Source organism: Lithobates pipiens, unplaced genomic scaffold, assembly GCF_037356315.1.
Source record: "Lithobates pipiens isolate NorthernLeopardFrog02 unplaced genomic scaffold, aLitPip1_a1.2 Scaffold_10, whole genome shotgun sequence".
NCBI classification, from domain to species: Eukaryota; Metazoa; Chordata; class Amphibia; order Anura; family Ranidae; genus Lithobates; species Lithobates pipiens.
This window is the reverse complement of record NW_027507686.1, coordinates 31481072-31486776: the sequence shown is the minus strand read 5'-3', so window position 1 is coordinate 31486776 and position 5705 is coordinate 31481072.

The following is a 5705-nucleotide window of genomic DNA, read 5'->3' as shown; positions in this document are numbered from 1 at the left end:
CCCCCCAAAAAAAAAAACCTAAACTTCACATATAGTGTTTTTGTATTAGTAAACAGCGCTAATGGTACTATGTTCAAATAAAATATATACAAGTATATCAAATATTCTGTGTTGTACTTCCTTCTATCTACCTATAAGTCATTGATACTAAATGGACACAAATGTTTCAAACTGATTACTTCCTGCATTCAATGCTCTATTATATGGCAAACAGGGACGCTGATAAGGCATTACAGCTGGCCTTCCTGTACTGGGCCCGGGTCCCATCAGTTCAAAAAGGGGGGCCCAGGTACCTGCCAAGCAGAAGAGCAGGCTGTACTGCCTCACTGAAGGAACCAATCCTTGATTCTTGTGTGCCCTCGAACCCCCGCCTCTCCCCCACAGCTCTGCTAGCTTCCCTCCTCTCTTGCTGGCAGCTGATGAAGGCACACAGGGGTATCGGGGTGAGTGGGGCCCGGGGGTGGGGGGTACCTGTCAGGTAGGCTGTACAGGAGCCCATAATTTCTAACAGCAGGCCTGATGGCAAATCAAATATTAACACATATAATCACATCAAATAAATGTTTATACAAATTAAATAACAGTCAAATGTAACCAAAAGAAGAAAACTTTTTTTGTAACTTCCCATTTTGGGTGGGGTGCTGAAGGAAATGCGCATGCCCTCTGTAAAATATTTGTTTTGTGATTTTCTTCTTTTTTTTTTTTTTTTTTAATAATGTTGCAACGTTTTTTTCTTCTTTCTTTGGAGCCCAAAGAAAGAAGAAAAAAAGTTGCAACATTATTAAAAAAAAAAGAAGAAAATCACAAAACAAATATTTTACAGAGGGCATGCGCATTTCCTTCAGCTTTCCAGCAGGCTGGGAGCTTTGCAGTGGCAATGTAGGAGACTGGAGGACACTGTGGAGGCTCTATGGGAAACTGTGGAGACTGAAGGTTGGGGGTGGAGGCTCACAGGTTGAGAAACACTGCTCCATGATACAGTGAGAAACACATAACATTAAACATAAAATAAATGTATAAGTAAATAATTCAACAGTGCAAAAGGAGCCCTTTTGCACTGTTGAATTATTTACTTATACATTTATTTTATGTTTAATGTTATGTGTTTCTCACTGTATCATGGAGCAGTGTTTCTCAACCTGTGAGCCTCCACCCCCAACCTCCAGTCTCCTACATTGCCACTGCAAAGCTCCCAGCCTGCTGGAGAGACGCCATCCCACATAGTTGCCCCCAGCTCCCTCCAGAAACCTCATCACCTACAGGGCAAGCAGTTCTGCCACAGTGTCCCCTAACCCCTCCAGAACCCCCATGCCCATCTAGTTGAGTAATGAACATACACTTCTAGATAGGTGGAGTCCTGATCATGCACATCTAGATAGGTGGAGCCTTGACCCATGCACATCTAGAAGGGCAGAGACTTGACCATGTACATCTAGAAGAGTGCTGACCATACACTTCTAGATAGGTGGAGTCCTGATCATGCACATCAAGATGGGTGGAGCCTTGAACATTTACATCTGGATGGGTAGAGCCTTGACCCATGCACATCCAGAAGTCTGAAGCCTTGACCATGAACATATAGAAGGACGAAGCATTGACCATGCACATCTAGATAGGTGGAGCCTTGATCCATGCACATCTAGAAGAATGTAGACTTGGCCATGCACAACTAAAAGAGTGGAGCCATGCACATTTAGAAGGATGAAATCTTGACTATACACATCTAGAAGAGTGATGCTTGACCATGCACATCTAGATGGGTGAATCCTTGACCATGCACATCTAAAAGGATGGACCTTTTTTCCATTATTTTCACCTGGTAATCCTGCCATTATCACACTTCTTGCCCTAGGCTGAAAACACTCACTCATCATTCTGTATCATTGGAGGACAGAACTACAAAACATTCCCTCTTCTCATCTCCATAATATAGAAGAGTGAGGCTCTGTAACAAAATTGTGACATCAACATAATGCTACCCTACATGTCCCGTCCAACACACTTATATTGTTAGATGTCATTACTGATGTCACAGGTATCACATGAATTGGAGTGGATGTGCTCTGTGATCGTGTTGTTGGGCACTGACTATAAGACATCTGAAAGTAACCAGAAATAAACTTTTTATACTACTAATGAACTTGTTTTCCCTTTATTTAATTTGGGAATTCTGCCATTAACACACTTCCTCTCTTTGGGTGACAACGCTCACTTCCTGTACTGTATCTATCAAGGAGCAACATTGTCACCTTAGGACATGACTACAGAACACTTTCCCTCTCATTATCTCCATAACATGTCAACAGATTTAGCTGGAAACAATGTAACTGATAACAGTACAGCACAGACAGAAAGTACAGGAAGCTATCAGCTCATTAACCCAATGTGATTCTCCACATAAGTAAAGAAAGGAAAAGTGTCGGGGGGGGGGGGGGGGGTGGCACTGCAGATTGTAGCTTTGACAAGGATCACACTGTGACCCCATTGGAGGGATTTCCCCTCACTTCATGTCCAGCTAACCATCGACACACAATGGCGCACAGGTTACCCGGATAGGATATGAGGAGATAGCTCATCTTACAGATCTGTTAGAAGGTCTAACCTCTCTCCACTCTATTCATGGAAATATATGTTTTAACACCTAATGCTACGCAAGAAGGCAAAGAAAAGTATTGCTGATTCATCAGACCCCAATCAGGTACAGAAAAGCAGGAGTCTATGACAATGACATCCCAAATCACGTGACAGGGCTGAATGGGTCACTTGGGTCCGGCCTATTCTGGTTATGCTGAGCTACCAGAGGGCCACCATCAGCCCCAACACATCTACAAAAACAGCTTGGCATTATGATGATAATGACCGGGCTTGTGCCAGCCAATACCAACACCAAATACTGACCGGCCTGGGATGCTGTACCCTTAGTGGGTGGGCACCCCCAATACAGAAGATGGGGCCAACCATACAATTCCAAAGTAAAAAAATTGCCATGCCCATTTTCTGACCATGACTATGGGGAAAACGGAGCTGAGTCTCCACCCAAACAGACAAGCAGATAAAAAACACGGCCATAGATTCAGAAAAAGCTTCAGCAATTAAGACTTTACCTCTGAAATCAGCAGCAACAGTGCTGGTGTCTTCTTCAATGTCTCCACAAGGTGGCAGCACCTTGAACATAAAGTAATAATAAATGTGAACATAGTTTGTTGTTCTAAACTAAATTCTCTCTGAACATACTATATATGCAATATATATATATATATATATATATATATATATATATATATATATATATATATATATACTCACTGCCACTTTATTAGGTACACATTGCTAGTACCGGGTTGGACCCCCATTTACGTTCAGAACTGCCTTCATTCTTTGTGGCATAGATTCAACGAGGTTGGAAACATTTCTCAGAGATTTTGGTCCATAGTGACATGATAACATCAGACAGTTGCTGCAGATTTGTCGGTTACACATCCATGATGCGAATCTCCAGTTCCACCACATCCCAAAGGCGCTCTATTGGATGAGATGTGGTGAGTGTGGAGACCATTGGAGTACAGTGACCTCATTGTCCAGTGGTGAGATGATTGGAGCTTTGTGACATGGTGCATTATCCTGCTGGAAGTAGCTATCAGAAGATGGGGACACTGTAGTCAGGGCAGCCATCAGAAACTTTTGGGCTCCCTGCACAGCTTTAGGCCTTTAGGGATCTTTGGACAGATCACCCATCCACCTGCTCAGCAGGGATCAGTGGACAGACCATCCATCCTCCTGCTCAGCGGACAGACCACCCATCCACCTGCTCAACGGGGATCAGTGGACAGATTTCCTGCTGAGCAGGCAGACTCCAATGGAGCCCACCCCGTGTGGAAGGGGCCTTGGCCATTTTGTCTATATAGTTGTGGCTCACTATTTTCATTGTGGCAGACAGATCGGACACTTGACATATTTTTGGGACCATTGACATGTATACAGCGATCAGTGCTATAAAAATACACTGATTACTGTGTAAATGTCACTGGCAGGGAAGGGGTTAACACTGGGGGGCGATCAAAGGGTTAAATGTGTTCCCTCAGTGTGTGTTCTAACTGTAGGGGGGAGGGGACTGACTATAGGAGGAGACAGATCGCTGTTACTATGTCTCCTCACAGAACAGGGATTTGTGTGATTACACATACACCTCCCTGTTCTGGCTCTCGTGCCTGCGATCGCAGGGGGCCAGCGGTCATCACGACCGCCGGCTGTGCGCGCCTGCTATCCCTTTTTATAGGGCTAATGTACAGCTACGATGGCTCACAGGAATGTGCCGACCTGCTGCAGTATAATGACGGTGGCTGGTCGACAAGCGGTTAATGTATATCAAATAAAATTTGTAATTTTTTTTATACTTACCGCCTCATGCTGTGCCTACAAAATCCACGTTTTGAGAGGCTGGTTTGGCCTCTCCCCTTTTTTGTTTTATTTCTAATTATAAGACGTTAATCACAAGAATCCCCCTTTACATCAGGGTCCACAGAGTTCCCCTTTTACATCTGAACTTGCAGAGATCCCTTACACTGTAAGGGTGGACTCTGCAGACTCTGATGTAAGGGATTGCTCTGGGAACCCTGATTTAAGGGGGAACACTGAGAACTCTGATGCACAGAGAGGGCTCTGATGTAAGGGGGAACACTGTGGCCTCTGGTGTAAAGGGGAAATCTGATATAAGGGGGGAACACTGTGACCTCTGGTGTAAAGGGGAAATCTGATGTAAGGGGTGATACTAGAGCCCCGATTTACCTTAGTGTACTCACTCAGAGGCAAGAGAGAGGAGGGGGGGGGAACTTCAGTCACAGACAGGGATGGATGGTGAGCTCACTCACCCCTTGGCAGTCAACACCTCTCATCCAGAGGTACAGTATCTGAGTCTGCTGGACTTCATATTTCTGGCGTGCACTTACCTTTTCTGAGTAGTGTGGGCAGACACAGAGGGGTAAGGGTGGAAGAAAGAGGAGCAGATCGAGCCCTCTCTCAGTGTGAGTGAGTGTGAGTGTGTGTGTGTGAGTGAGTGTGAGTGTGTGTGTGTGAGTGTGTGTGAGTGTGTGTGTGTGTGTGTGGTTCAGGCAGTCTGAAACTTGGACGCATGATTCCAAACCTGAACTGTCCAGGTGAATCCTGGACAGATGGCAACCCTAGTGCTACTCTATGTAATGCAGGCAGATCATGGCTGGTGGCAGTGGCGGAACTACCGCCATAGCAGCACATGCGGGCGCTATGGGGCCCGCAGTCAAATGGGGCCCGGTGAGGACAGGCGCTATGGCTCCGCGGGAGATAGCGGGCGGCTCCGCGGGTGGCCCGCGGGCAGTCCGCGGCTCCGCGTGTGGTCCGCGGGCGGCTCCGCGGGTGAGAGCTGGCGGTCCGCGGGCGGCCCGCGGGTAGTCCGCGGGTGGACCGCGGGCGGCTCCGCGGGTGAGAGCGGGCAGTCCGCGGGTCCGCGGCGGGCTCCGCGGGTCCGCGGGGGGCTCCGCGGGTGATAGTGGGAGGCAGATGAGAGTGGCCGGTCCGCTGGTGAGAGAGTGGGCGTGAGCGGGCTGGCCAATCAGGGAGCTGACGGGCGAGGGAGCATAGAGATGACATCATCTCTCGCCGCCCTCTCATCCCTGCAGTGCAGTTCCCCCCTCACTGTGCAGGCAGCCAGGAAGCAGAGAGATGACATTATC